Source organism: Vombatus ursinus, unplaced genomic scaffold, assembly GCF_900497805.2.
Source record: "Vombatus ursinus unplaced genomic scaffold, bare-nosed wombat genome assembly UNPS02011767.1, whole genome shotgun sequence".
Classification (NCBI taxonomy): Eukaryota; Metazoa; Chordata; class Mammalia; order Diprotodontia; family Vombatidae; genus Vombatus; species Vombatus ursinus.
Window position 1 is genome coordinate 2,429,587 of NW_020951545.1, and position 12,577 is coordinate 2,442,163.

The window sequence follows — 12,577 nt, forward strand, 5'->3', positions numbered from 1 at the left end:
ATAACAGTCCTGTTAGGTAAGCACTATAGAGATTATCCCCTTTGCACAATGCCTGGCCTGGAGTCACACAGCAGGTTAAATGACTGAGGCTGGATTTGAAACTAGCTGTTCTGCTATGCTGGGCTGCTACTCTAGATGATTTTTAAGATCTCCTCTAGATCTAACTCCTATTCTCCTACTCTCCTGTATTACACCTCAGAAATCACCTTGTCCAATCTCTTCATTTTACAGAAGGAAAGTGGGATTCAAGAGGGGTGGAGTGACCAAGATCATACAGGTAGTAAGTAGCAGGACTGGGGTTTGAATTTAGCCTTTTTATTCCTGCTGATTTTATTTTTTTTTAATCTATCTATCTACTTTACTGGAGGCAGAAACTGGTTTTAAAACCCAAGTGATTGCCATCCTGGGATAAAAAAAAAAGGGATATACATAAGGAGAACTCTCAGGGTAGGAATCCCAACACTGCCAATATTTGGCTTGGTTCCAGTGACTTCCCTGTAGTCCTCAGTTTCTTCATTTGCGAAATAAGGGGTGTTGGACTAGAAATCAGAGTTTTTAACCTGGGATCTCTGAACTTTAAAAAAATGCACATATAGTAAAAGTAATATAAAATTTATAATTTGCGTTATATAGTTAGGTACAAATTATGTAAAATGTGCATATATGTGATAAATGTGTGCGTATGCATATGTATGTGTGTATATAGTCACTTTTTTTTTTTTAAGCTCAGGAACCTCAGCTTAAAGACCCTGATTTCCAGTCCACCCCTCCCCCCTATGTCGATGACGACTTTATTCAATATGATTTTCTTTTTGTAATCTTATGTATTTTATGCATTTAAAAACATTACTCTGGGGCAGGGTTCAAAGGCTTCACCAGGGAGGTCCATGACCCAGAAAAAGCTAAAAACCCTTTAGCTGGAACCATGTCTAGGTCCTCTTCCATCTTTTAACACCCCATGAATCCAGGAGATGGAAATTTACATTCCCTTCTAAGATTGAAAGACAGCGAATGCTAAAACGACCAATCAGAGAGCAGGCTGACGGTTGCTTCCACTCACCCCATACCTCTCTGGCTTTGGGGCTGACCCCCTGTGGCCAATCAGACAGCGGAGCCCATGGTTTGTTCCGCCCCCTGTAGCCAGAGTGACAGCACGAAGGAGGGTTACGTCTGCCAACTGCTGGATTTCCCAAATTTGCCTGCCCTTTAGGTGCGAGCTGAGGTGTGTGAGTGTCGGGGACCAGCGGGATTGGGGAGGCCCTGGCCTGGACGATCCCCCGCCATCCGGGTCTGAAAACAGGAGCCCTCGTCTCGTAGGAGGCGCGGGAAGGAAGGTGGGGAGCATTTAAAGACGCTGGGGAAGGAAGTGGGGAGTGGATGGAGGGGTTGGGGGGGCGTTGCCACTTTGTGAGAACAGCGAGACCTCGCGGTTGCTAGGGAACGCGTCCTCTCTCCCTTCCCATCTCCTACTCCTCCACCTCCCTCCTCGCCAGCGTGTCTCACTCCGCTGGGCGGGCTCCGTACAGTCTATGGGGAACCGGGAGCCCCGCCTTCTTTTCCTGGAGTTCTGTGACTCGGGGTTGGCTCACTCAGGCTGTCAGTCACATCTTGGGGGAGATTTATTTACCTTTGCCCTCTCCTTTTTTGTGATCTTTTTGGTACTACCTGACCTAATAATGTTCTTATCTCACATCTCTCCAAAGAGAGAGAAAGAAAGAGACAGTGAGATAGAGACAGACAGAGAGACACAGGAAAATAGAGCAAGGTCGGGGGGGCGGGGTATTCCTTTAGGGTATCGTTTTCTTGTGTGCCCATAAAATCTGCCAAGACGAGGGGAGTATGTGGCAAGGTTAGATCCTCCTTGCCCTGCCCAGATCCCATACAATCCTTTTCTCTTCCCCGCAAATCACTGCAGAGGTGACCCAGAAACAATCAATCAATCAACATTTTTAAAGCATCTGCTATATGCCAGGCACTGTCCAAAGCAAAGCGTTGAAGATACAAAATGAGGCAAAAGACAGCTCCTGCCCTCAAGGAACTTGCAATCTAATGGGTAGGGGGAGACAACAAACATATATACAAAGCAAAGTTTATATAGGATAAATAGGAAAATTCGAGAAATGTTCTCGAAATAGGAGAGGTTACTTGGTATTGAGGTGGGGGGGCGGAAATCTGAAGTGGCGATGGCGAGTAAGGAGTGTTCCAACTCCCCCTCCTCAGCTGGAGGGGAATGAATGATGGGGGCAGCAAATACTGGAAACTGTGGCCAGAGTCTGTATCATGTGCAATTGTTGAGGTTTAGGGGTTCTGGGACCCCAAAACCACAACACACAGTCCTGCCGAAAAAATTCTACCCAAGCCTTCTTTCAGTCAAAGACAAGGTTTATTAGAACATCAGTCATATTGGGCAGACTCTTAAGGAATCTGAACATTACTGAGCTATTGGCTAGATTATAAGAATCTGAACCTTTGGCTAGATTTTAAGAATCTTAGCACCTTAATGGAGTCAAGATGGACCTTATATTTATATACAGAAAGACTGTGGGAGGGATCTAGGAGTGACCAAGTAGTTTGGGGTGACTGGAGGAGGGGATCTAAGGAGGGCTGGATGGGAAGGCCTGGAACCTGGACCACATGGCCAAGGGAGGATGGCGATTACATGTGGGAAGTGGCCAAGGACTTTAGGGAGGTAAGACAATGGAGGGCTAGGCTAGGTTAAGGGTAACAGAATTGGGAGATTGGGTTTAGGTGATAACAAAAGGTCAATTGATGGGATTATAGCCTCAGGCAAAAATCCAGAGATTTGGACTTGTGGGAAAGTCCAGGATTTTTCCTTTCTGGGGTCCAGGTCCCAACCCCATCAGGATAAGCCAGATTTCTATAATAGCTAGTAAATGGAAGGAGTGGGGAAAGGTAAAGTTTTAAGGTGAAGGAAGTTTGATGCCTATGGAAAAGGCATTCCAGAGGAATTCCCCTACAATCCCCAATTCAAAATGCAGGGGAAGTAGGTTTATCCCCTTCCTGACACATCCCTGTTCTTATTATCAATCAGTCAGCTACATCCTATCTCTCTGTAACTATCCCAAAGGATTACTTTTCTTTGCTCACATTTCTGTACTCAAAATGACTTAGTCTTAAATGTGGAAGGAAAATTAGATTCTGGTCAACCCTCGTAGTTTACGCATGAGAAAACTGGAGGACCAGGAAATTAAAGTGAGTTGTCCAAGGTCCTAGAGGGAGTTAGTATAGCCTGGACTAAAATAAATGTCTGCTAATATTTAGTTCGATGCTGTTAAAGAGAAAAAGTAACAACAACAACAACAAAAAAAGCCCCAAAACACCCCTAGGTCTACAATTTCATCACTGTAGGGAACTTTGTGGGAGAAAATTACCAATTTAGATCAACACCTTCTCTGAAATTTATAGAATTAGAGAACTGCCTGGAGACCTGAATGTAAGAGAGTTGTTTGGGAGACACTCAAAAGGTTAAATGGATTGCCTGAATTCATACTGTTAGGATGTGGCAAAGGCTAGATTTGAATCCTGGCATTCCTGAATTGAATCTGAGGTCAGATCTTTATCCATTATGCCAGGTTACATCTCAGTGTAGTGTCTGAGCTTAATAAGGAGCTTAAGACAGGATTGGTGACTTTATTTCCATTTCAGTCCAGTGTTTATTCTCCTTAATGAAAGCATCTTTCATTCCCTTAATTCCTAATCTCCATCATACCCTCTATTCATTATGATGTCTCTAATTTAGGGGCAGCTACTTTTCCTTTCCAATGGAAATCTCCACTTCTGCTCTTCATTGCTGGTTTAGTATGGCTATAACTTGTACCTGACTTTCATATCCCTGAGGTTGTGTGGGCCAGGGAGAAAATGAATTTGATCTGATGGATCCCTTTCTTGGATTTTTTTTCTGGGTTAGCCAAACTCTGATCTTTCCTTAAGGTGCTGAGCTAGATAGCCTACTTTATTTGGTTGCTGGGTTATTGGGGGTCAAGCAGTCAGAGGCAGCACTGCTTTGAGAATCTTTCCTATACACATTCTAAGATTCTAGACTATTTGCTTTTCTCACATGAAAAGAGAAATGTTTGGACTTCCTTATGGAATCAACTTTCTTTTTCTGGGTGCAAATATAAGCCTCACTTAAATGTATGTTATCCCCCTAAAATGAAATATATATATATGTGTGTGTGTGTGTGTATGTATATCACACACACACACACACACACGCATACATACACACAGCCATTGAAAAGTAACTAAAGACCACACTTTCAGTTTTATGTTTGTTATTGATGGAAAGATGTGATTATTGGACTATTTCCAGTGATCTTTAGCAGGTCTTTAACACATAAGGAAAAAAAGGAAGAGGTATAGCTGCTGGTTTGGAGAAGAGAAAATGTTTTCATGGGGTTTTTTTTTGTTTGTTTTAGTTTTTTTTTTTTTTTTTTGGTAAGGGAACAGAATGGAGTCTGGAGACTAAGTGCCTGTGAACTTGACTTCAATTTTGGGAAAATTTCAAGAAAGTATTATTAAAGAGATTTTTAGTGGGCATCTAGAAAAAGAAGCAGACTGAGTCATAGGCCTAGCTTCTCTTCATCAACAGGTCATAACAGATGAACATATTTCCTTTTTGGACAGAATTTTAAAACTGTAGATCTTAGAAATGTTGGTCTAAATCTAGGCTACTTAGATTTTATGAAAGCATTTGATAATGTTTTCCAAACTAGAAAAGTTAGGTAGGAACAGATAACACTACAGTTAGGTAGATTCGGAAATGGTTGGCTGACCAGACTTAAAGAGTAGTCATTAATGGTTTTGATATCAGTTTATTAGTTTAGAAGACTATCTGCACTATCGTCTCTATTTAACATTTGGCCTGGTCCTTTACTTAGCATCATTTCAGTGGCTTGGAATAAAAACTTTATAACCATGACCACCATTGATTAGTGTTTTAAATTTTGCAGATGATTCAAAATTGAGAGGGATGGCTGACTTGTTGAATGACAAGTCAGGATCCACAAAGATCTTGATGTGCTAGCATATTGGTCCAAGGTCACTAGGGTGAAATTTAATAGTGATAAATGCTTTATACTTGGTTTCAGAAAACTTAATAGCCTAAGTACAGGATGGGGGAAACATAGTTAGACATCAGTTCATCTCAGAATGATCTGGGGCCCATAGTATACTGTGAGTTAACACTGATGGAGAATTCAAAAAATATAATTTTAAGCTTCGTACATTCAATCAGTTATTAAGCACCTGCTATGTTTCAGGCACTGTGCTAGGTTCCAAGGATACAAAAAATAAAGTTTTATATACACACACACACACACACACACACACAAAGTAGATAACAAGATGATTTTAAGGTGATAAGAGGCACTAGCAGCTTAGGAAGGTCAGGAAAATGCTTCATGTAGAGAGGGTGGCTCTTGAACTGAGCCTCTAAGTACATGAGGGTGAGGAGGGAGTAAGTTCAAGTTTTGAGAAAAGTGTTGGTTGGCCCTGCTTGTGGGAGTATCCAGTAATGTCAGGATGTTTCTTATTTTGTCTCTGGATTCCTGGTAGAGTTAGACAGAGTTTTCCATCAGTTTTTGTCCAGTGAATATCTCTCAGGAGCTTGATTTGTGCAAGACACTTTGTGGGATACAAAAATGAATGTCATGCAAGCTCTGGACTTCAGTTTTCTTATTTATAAAATTAAAGGTTGGGACTTAATCATTTCTGAGGTCCCTCAAAGTTTTAAAATGCTGTGATTCTAAAACCCAGTCTATTTCCTTGAGGAACATTGGGCTTCAATTACAGTTATTTATGTATTTCTTTTTCTTTAGGTTTAAGGTCAAATGCCATTTTCCCAAGTTTTGCTATATTCCTATAGTTTCCTTAGGATTGTAAATTTAGAGCTGTAAGGGACCTTAGAATCTTCTCCTTTTCTAGAAGAGGAAACTGAGGTCCACTGAGAATAAAGAACTTGCCTTATGGCACACAGGAAGTAAATAGTAGAGAGTTAGGATTCGAACTCAGAGCCTCCAATTTGAAATCTCATACTCACCATTGTAGCATATTGTTAGAGTTACCAAGGAATCCAGATTCCAAGTAGCATCTGCTTTGATATATGGTCACTGTCTTTCGTATTTTCAATTAGCTACATGTAATAAGGCAATAATAATAGAGGTTTTAAATTTCCCAGTGTGATTACACCTTTCTCTAAAAATAGTAATCAGAATCAAACTATGCTAATACAATTCAGATAAGAACTATGCTGGACTTGCTATTGTATAATTATCATCATCATTGTGTACTCTTTAATTGACATTTGGCTTGTTTATGGGGTCTCAATAGCCACTTCAGCCGTGACCCAGGCTGGCACTGTGAACAACTACCCCTCTATCCCTTCCCCCCCACATACATACAGGGAGAAAAAAACCTAAGGGCAAGATGCCATATATCTTTTTCAGCCCTTCTTGCATCTATCCCACACCCACTTTTCACAAATCCAGTAATGCACTACTTCCAAAACCTTTCTGCTGATTCTTGCCCACCTACTCTATCATCACTTTGCTCTCTTCCTACTAAAGCCAGCCTTCACTGTCTATCTCTATGTACAAATGGTTTTTACTACTTCCTGGCACCAGTAAATGCCCCATAGAGCTGCAATCAATCATTTCCCTCTTCAGTTGTTCCCACTTTGGTGAGAGAGCTATGGAGGGAACATTTCCTCTGGCACTTCAAACAGTAGAACCTTGCCAATCCCTCCATCTCTGAGCTTCACAATGTCTTCTGGCAATGGGAAACTGCAAGATGATGACTGAATATGTTACCTTGTTTGGGTTTATATTAGCATAGATTTAAAGCTGGAAGGAATGTTAAGGATAATCCAGTCCAACCTCCTCATTATTTTGTATAGGAAGATTCTGTGACCTAGAGATGGTAAGTGACTTACAGAAAGTCACACAGATAGGGAGTAGCAGAGGTGGAATTCAGACACAAGTCCTCTGACTCCAAGCATGATATTACTTCCATTATAGCATGTTGCCTCTTAGACACAGGGACTAAACTAGTCTAAGAAAATTCTACGTATAACTTCTGGTTATCCTTCGCTAGGTTAATTCATTAGGTTATAATTAGGGTTCATAAAAATAAAATTACATACAACTGATAACCTTTTCATCAACATTATAGAACTGAAAAGATTTTTTTAATTGATATTTTTAAGAAACAGAGACATTTTCATTCCATTTCCGTGCAAAAAAAGAATTTTTAGCACTTCATCTATGCAAAGCAGAATCCAAGGTGCTATGGAGTAAAAGACAAAATAAAAGCGATCTTTATCTTCAGAGAGTTTACATTCTGTTGGGAGATTGAGAGAGAGCATAACAGGTACATGTACACAGATGAGTGTAATAATACAAGGTTATTTGAAGGAGGGAGAGTTAGCAATTTGTGTGTGTGTGTGTGTGTGTGTGTGATTATGTGTGTGTGTGTGTTGGCGGTGGAGGAGAGGTTGGTATGGCAGAAAATGCATCCCAGAAAGGGTGGCCCCTGATCTGAACTATGAGACATATCTTTTGCTAGTGCCCTGGGACAGGAGATAGAATGTCATGTCCAAAGTTCAAGTGTACAATCAGACAATCAGTGGTTAGAATTTTGCAGTGAAGAGATGAATTCTTGAATGAAGGTATAGGTACTATTTCATTAAGAAATTCTGCCCTTTGAGGTCTCTGGGAAGGCAATGAAGGACAGATACAGGAGAAATTTACTTGATGTAAAAATAAAAGATATCAACAAAAATTTATTTTTAAAAAATGCTGCTCCCATATATTCCTTTCAAAAGTTTTGACTGTCTCTTTCAGCACTGGAACCAGCAGACACAGGAATTACATCTTTTTGCTTAGTAGAAGAACATGAATATAGTTTATTAATCTTTAACTAGCTAACTATAGTTTACTAACTTACATTCATGTTAGTAAACTATATTAGTTTAGTCTTGATACGTGTCAAGTATAAACATCAAGTGGGGCAAAAAACAGGGGCTACAGGTTACTCAGTAGGTAGTACAGTGTATCAAGTATTTTCCTGGAGTCAGGAAAACCCAAGTTCTAATCTGGCCTTGGATATTTATTAGCTTTGTGACCCTGAGCAAATTATTTAATCTTAATCTGCCTCAGTTTCCTCATATGTAAAACTGGGTTAATAATAACTAACAGCTACCTTACAAGGTTGATGTGTGAATAAAATGAGATAATATTTGTAAAGTGATTGCAAACCTTTAAAGTGCTGTATAAATGCTAGTTATAATAACAATGATTGTCATTGTCCTTGAGAATGTCTGATACAGGATCCAAATTGTAGGATTCCTTATCAATGGTGAATTCCTCTAACTGCTCCTGTGTATAGAGGATATTGTAAGAACTGTCAAACTGCAAAACATGACAAAGCTTCTTCAGCTGAATATACAACCATTCAACAGAGATTGGCCGAATCTTCTACACTACAGAATTAAAATGGAAAAAAATCTACTTTTACCCAGAGTATGACTCAATCCTCATTTATAAAATGGGGAAAATGATACTGTGGTATGCATCTGGGGGGGTGGTTGTGTGAGGATCAATGAGATCAAAAGGCATTTTGCAAAGCTTAAAGTGCTCATGAATGTTAGTTATTACTATTAGTTTCTACGTCTTCCTCCTGAGGGATAGGAGGGGTTCTCCTGATTTTTTTTTTTTGCCTACCAAGTTTTTATTACAACTATAGTAAAGTTTTTGATTGTTGTTAAATCCTTTTAGTTCCTTGTATTTCTGTAACTCGTATCATCATAACCTTTTGCTTTTTACTTTCAATTTCTGATTGAGACAAGCTAGAACTTCTGATATACTTCTATTTTTCTGACTCCATTCTACATGTTGCTTTTTTTTTTTGCTTTAAAAATTGGGCAATGTGGTCTTCATAATTTCTACTGAATTTATTTGCTTTTACATTATCTGTAATTATTATCTATATTATAATGTAATTACATTACCTGTAATTTTTAGTATAAAGATTTCTTTTTTATTGTTAACTTTATCATGAGAAAATATAAACTATTTCAAAATTAAAGAACAAGAAAGAGGATTGTGTAAGTTGCTTCTGCCATGGTGACATTTGATGCCTGTCCTTAGGGGTGTTCCTTGATACCACCTTTCTTTTACTAGAGCAGTAACTGCCATATACACTGTTATGTGCATGCCTGAAGTACTTTTTTATACTTTGTGTCAAATATTGTGGGAGAATGTGTTCAATGTATGATGGGTGTAACAAATGTCAGCTTTTAAGAAGTTCTCTGTTTTTATCTGGTAATGAGATTTGTGCCTTCAGATTCTCAAAGGACTTTCCAGAATTCCAAAGGATGTCCATCTCCTTTTCAAAATTATTTGAAACAGATAAGTATTGCTTTTGTCATCCTCTTTGTTATTAGTCAGAATTTCTGGAATTTGTGGTAACTTCAGCTTTACTCTCTTTAGATTTAACTTTATTTCATCTAATCTGTATTCAAAGATGAAGTTATTTTTTACAATGGTCTTACATTGGTCTGCTACGTATTGTTGTGTGACTTGGAACTGAGGATACCATGGATAAAAAGCAGTATAAAGTCTTTATCTATAAATAATGAAATCTGTTTCCAATTCTGTTATGATATAGTACAGGGGCATAAAAAACAGTCAGCTCTGCAGTCCGTTTAAGGTATATTTGTGGTTTGCCCACATTAATGTCTAGCACCATCTGTACAACAACATTTTTATCAGGTAGCAGGGTATTGGTGTTTTTGATACATTATGATGTATCTTGCTCTTACACACAGATATAAAGGAGGGCTCCACTCTCTTCTGGGTCAAGTTGATCATTCCAATCTGAGGGAGAGAGAGAAGGTAGCTTGTAAGCCAGACAAATCAAACTACCACCACCACCTCCAGTACCACCTACCATTATTCCCTGAAGGGGATAGCCTACAATTCCAAAGCCAAGATTACAATTCTGCTTCCAACTCAGTCCCCATCCTTGGAAGCAACTGCTCTGGAGACAGGGCTAGCAATTTCCACTGAGTGCCAACTGGTTCTTATCTTGGCAAGTCAGCTTAGGTGAAACAGAACAGCTCCCTGACTCACTATCGTAAACCCCTCCATTTCTATATAAGCACATCTACAGAGACACAATATGCCAGGTAAGTCAAATCACTATCACCAATTTGACCGATATCTTATCTCTGACTCTAAACTCAGAAGTCGTGGGGATATCAGTGTCTTCCAGACCACCCGTCCTGTTTCCATAGTGGCTCATACAATCATCACTAAGGGGATAAATTATGGTGAAGAGACCCATCTTCCTTCACCGCCACTAATACCAATTGTTGACCAATTACTCAAACGTCCTGGGAGTAGCAACACCCTCCAGATCATGGGTCTTGCTTCTAGACCAGCCCCATTAAGCCATCATCTTGGAAAGCAATCCCTATGATAATGCAATCTGGCAACTACTTTTGCAACTGCTACAGAAGACACCCTTACCCTCTTCTCCCCCCAAAGTTCTTACCACTAAATTCCTTGGCCTTGTCAAATGTTTCAACATTGTAAACTGGTATGATTTCATCTGTAGAAATAACATTAAAGATGATGTATACATCTGCTTTGTTGCTATTCCCATTCCCACCTCCCACAAGAGATCTTTCTGTGTGACTTATAGCCAAAATCTTCCATATATATGGTCTCCCTCATTAGAATGTGAGCTCCTTGAGAGCAGAAATTACTTAGCATTGCACTTCACACATGGTAAATGCTTAATAAAAGCTTTTTAATAAATTTGTTTATGCATTCATTCATTCATTAGGTCAGCCTGCAATGCCATGCCATCCTATTGATTCTTTTGAGCCTTAAGATCAATCACAGTGACTCTAGCAGTTTCAAGGCACATAACTTTCCTACTTTATATCATCCTGGCTTGCTTTCCTCTCCTTTGCCTTTCCACCTCACAGCATGGATCATAGTTTGAGTTTCAGAGGGGTTGGTATTAATGTTATCACCATCATCTTGTCCTCATCTTTTTCGTGGAGATCAAGTAGAAATGTCAGAAACCCAGTCACTATCCTGCTATGTTTCTTTTATAGTTCAATATAAATCTGTTGACTGTCATGCAGGTGGATAAAATTATTACTTTCTGTAATTGAATACAAGCATTGGGATATAAGCTCATCTTTAGACTTATTGAAAGCATCTTGGGGACACCTTTGGTAACAGATAGTATGACAGGGATGACACGAATCTCATCCTGTCTCCACATGGTTTTAATTTTTTCTGCCAGATGTCTACTACATTTTGAGAACATTTTACCCAATGTAATTTGGAGATTATGAGGATTCAGTACTGTAATGTTTATTAAAATGTTGTGCTCAGATTTTTAATGGATCAGTGCTACATCTAGGCAGTTGTTGGCAATTGTTTTGTTTATAATGTTACTTCATTTCTACTACAGCTTCTTTTTAATACTCAAGATTATTTGGTGATTTGTATCTGTAAAATGGGCATTTGACATCTGTTAATTTGTAAAGGATATTGATATTGTAGTATATAATTCTAGTCATGTGAATACTAGGTATCCAATAGATGCTAAATTTGTGTGGCCTGCCTTGATATATTGCATAATTCCCACAATGTCATTGTATAACCTGTGTCAATCAATAAGTCCATGCCCCTTAAAGTGAGGCTTTTTGTAATTTCTAGTGGCATTAGCCTGGTCCTGAATCAATATCATAACCCCTTTCATTATTATAAACAGATCTGCATGGCTCAAGAACTTGTTTGATCTTTTGATTTATTTGACAAGTGATATCTCTTCTTTTTTGAGATACCATTCACTGAGTTCATGTGGATGTCATATGTGGTGTGCCTTTAGCTTCCTGTCTTGCATCTTAGCTGTCAAGAGATAGAACACTTTTGGTTATATTTGTCAGAGCCAGTGAGATATACCTATTATCAGCATTTAGTACTGCTTTCTGAAGTGAAGGCTGTTTGTTCCAAAAGTATTTCTGTAAATTATTTAATCTATTTGTTGTGTGCTCAGGGAATATCTATCAATCCTCTTCTACCTTTTTGATAAGGAGGTGTTATCTTTCTGTAACTGCCTGGGGGTGATGAATCCCATGTTTTGTTAATATCATATAGTTTTTATTTGACACCTTCTAGATCCATTGTTGTCCATTTTACTGTGCCATAAATATACATTAAGAATAATATCGCATAGGTGTTAATGCTAATGCTCAAAATATTTTCCTCCTGTAAATCTTTGATTTCAGAACGTCAGGTAGTCTCTTAACATATATAGTCTCAGCTTTTTCTTCAATAACCATGCATTCAATGTGTTTTATATGGAAAAGAACAAATTATTTCTAAGTGTCACCTTCATCTATTGATTCTACCTCAAAGTTTTTAATTTCCTTTATACAGTGTTTTGATAACATTGGAGGAAGTTTCCACAAAATAGATTAGTTGTTTAATGGTTTTCAGTGAAACAATCTAACTTGGATGTTAAGTGATTAACA

The 12,577-nt window shown here is 38.7% G+C and overlaps 1 protein-coding gene across 2 annotated transcripts in view; it reads left to right on the plus strand.

Moving 5' to 3' along the window:
• Window positions 1-1,139: 1,139 nt before the first annotated feature.
• TRIQK (triple QxxK/R motif containing) overlaps window positions 1,140-12,577 on the plus strand; it is a 118,660-nt gene continuing 107,222 nt past the window's right edge. The window contains exon 1 of one of the 2 annotated variants that reach the window (XM_027856978.1): window positions 1,140-1,222. The gene's annotated coding sequence lies outside the window, so the exon portion shown is untranslated. Of the gene's footprint in view, window positions 1,335-12,577 lie in introns of both variants that reach the window. The other variant, XM_027856977.1, reaches the window with a different exon arrangement.